This window comes from Oryzias latipes, chromosome 10, assembly GCF_053564925.1.
Source record: "Oryzias latipes strain Hd-rR chromosome 10, Olatipes_Hd-rR_3.1".
Classification (NCBI taxonomy): Eukaryota; Metazoa; Chordata; class Actinopteri; order Beloniformes; family Adrianichthyidae; genus Oryzias; species Oryzias latipes.
Window position 1 is genome coordinate 11,858,815 of NC_136246.1, and position 2,811 is coordinate 11,861,625.

The 2,811-nt window shown below is 39.8% G+C and overlaps 1 long non-coding RNA gene across 1 annotated transcript; it reads left to right on the forward strand.

The window, feature by feature from the left end:
* The first annotated feature begins 231 nt into the window (after positions 1-231).
* LOC144994723 (uncharacterized) lies at positions 232-2,447 on the forward strand. Its single transcript, XR_013658329.1, has 3 exons — positions 232-296; positions 1,126-1,177; positions 1,246-2,447. It is a non-coding gene; the product is annotated as an uncharacterized LOC144994723 (long non-coding RNA).
* The last annotated feature ends 364 nt before the right edge of the window (positions 2,448-2,811 follow it).

Below are 2,811 nucleotides of genomic sequence, written 5' to 3' on the forward strand. Positions count from 1 at the left end.
ATAATCAATTTCAACAAAAATATTAAAAATAACTAAGATTAAAAAAGTTATTTTTACACACAATGTTGAATTTTAGCATAAAACAGATAGAATCTTCAAAAAAAACATGACATACTCAAGTATCGGTTTAAGTGACTCTTGCCAAAGGGACCCAGTTTTTCTTTGGATCTTTGAGGACATCTGGATTATTTACTGCATATTTATCATTGGATTTCATTTTTTGTGTGTTTTCAGAAACCTCTTTCTGTTCTTCCTGCACTTTGGAGAAATTTGGAGAAGTTTTATCTAAGAGAGAGGTCAGTGCACCTATAGGTCAAGAGAGCAACCCCGCTGCTATTTAACCCTTGTGCTATCCTAGGCCCTTTAACATTGGGAGTTGGGTCATCTAGACCCACTAGACAGTGCGCTGAACTGTTTTTCTTCAATGATTTGTGATCTTCACTGGTGTCCATGGATTACATGAAATCTTTCCACCTTAATCCACCTTTGTCATGGTAGGGAGAACACGTCAATGCAAGGGTGGGGGCATCTAAGATAGCACAGGGGTTAGGGCCAGTCAAAGCCAATGTGTGGTCCAGCTTTTCTTCTAGAAAAAGAAAGCATGTGACTATAAACTCAACTGTGTCACTACAATATTCAGTCAAATTATTTTTCCTTGAAGCTTAAGTACAGTGCAGTGAAAGCAAAAGCAAAATGACACTCAACTGTGCAAACTGCAAAGCTGAAAAACAGATTTGTAATCAAAGGATCAAAGAGGTTAAACCTACTTTTGATGAAGGATAAAAAACATCAGTTTGTCTGTTTAAGAAAAATTCCTAGATTGCATGTAAATCTCCACATCTTCACCTCAAAACTGTCTTTTTTTAGACTACCTGCCACTGCTTGAAAAATTTCCTGTGCTATAGTTTGAGCATTTCTCCGCACAATCTGTTCTCTTCTGCGTGGCTTGCTTCATAAAGACCCAATCCAATAACAATGATGTTTTTAGTGTTTTAAAAATCAGAATTTTTCTCATGCTGGAGGACATACTTTTAGATAATTAAACTTACAATTTCATTTCTGAGTATTTCTTATTTCTTATTTTTCTTTCTTCTCCGGAAAAACTGGATTCCGGAAAAAACGAAGAAACCTCACGGGTGCCCACGTGAATGGAGGGATCCTCCCCCAAGACGGACAGGTGATTTACCAGAACTCTTAGAGTAGAATTAACTTATCTAACGCTACAACTACATATTTAAAGTCCAGCAGACGAGCTTCATCCAGATGGAGTTGGGGAGACAGTCGGGGGCGTGAGTCGAGCCGGAGACAGAATCCCCAGCTAAGTGTAGGACCAGGAGCAGAGACGAGACAATATAGAGAAACTGAATGCCTGCATCGGAGACAGCAAGACCTGGATGACAAAAACTTTTTCTTGAGATTCATTTTTTGTATTACTACAAAATGCAAACATTTTATATGTTTTCAAAACAGAACAAAAAGTTTGCTTGTTAATAACTTTGAAATAAGTTTTTGCTTGGTCAAATAAATGAGGCTGGTTGGATGTTGCAGCTCAACCTTGTTGGTGGTCTCCAGATCTCGCAGCTGCTCCTTGATTTTGTGCATCTTGTTTGGTTAGAGGAAGATGACTAGGCAAGGAGGGTGCTCATTTGGTTTTAAAATTGTATGGCATCATGCTACAAAGTATCTTATTTGAATTTTGCAACCAAATTTTCTGCCGACTTGATTTGAAGACAAGGTGGTCCATCCCAACATGGGAGTGAGCTGGATCTGTAAAAAAGTTGTGTATGTTTTGCTGAAAAACTCCAATATCCACGCCATAGAAAGCTGGTGGCTTTGAGTTGTTGCCTCACTTAAAAACTAGTGAGACATCCATTGCATGTAAAGGCGCACTAATAGACCCCAGTGGGGCATTGTTCCTATTCCACTCATGATGAAGACATCCGCTCTCTCCTTCCCTGTCCCTCTTTCTCACATAGTGTCTTTCTCAGTCTTGATATTTTCCTCTAGGCTCTGCACTGCTCTGCCTGTGGGCCTGTGAAATGTCTCAGTCTGAGGAGAGGCCCCCTTGTCCCTCTGGAAGCCATTAGAGAACCTTTATGAATATGTGCTGAAAGGACGTTTTTTTTTAGGGTGGGGACTGAGTGGGAGGCTCATTCACTGAGGTTTATGGGGAATGCAATCATTTGCCTTGGATGCTCTTTCGAGCCACCCATGACTGCTAGATTTTGATGCAGTGCTTTAAAGTACTGTTTTATTTATTCCAAGGCAATCCTTTTTTTTAGCTGCTGGTGGTGACAACTGTGTTTTAGTAAAATACCTTTCTAGATGTTTTTCTGTCTGCACATGCAAACCTAAATTGCCTTAAAATCGTCTTGAAATTGCCGGCCTCCACTGACATTGCTTTTCCCCTACATCCATTTCCCAATTCATTCCGTTTTTATCCTTTCTTTTTTCTTTTTAGGGGCAGAGAACTATATGTAACTAGAGGCACCAACCGGGTGAGTGCATTGTGTCATAAGTAGTGCCAGAAGTAAGTGGATTTCTGAAAGGAGGAAGGATGCAACAGGGTTCAATTACCCTGGCTTTTATGCATTCTGTCCCCATAAAAAAAATATCACATATTTTAAAAGCATGTACGTAAAATTGAGCCGTGGTTAAATATTCAAGATGCTCTTGAAGAGATTGTAGCCTGAAGAACACCACTTTAGCTATGGCTCCTGACCCCCAACTCTGACTATGAACTCCTGCTAGTTAGTATATAGACAGCAGTGCTTTTAGCACTGATGCTGTGGGGTTATTTTTACCTGTTGT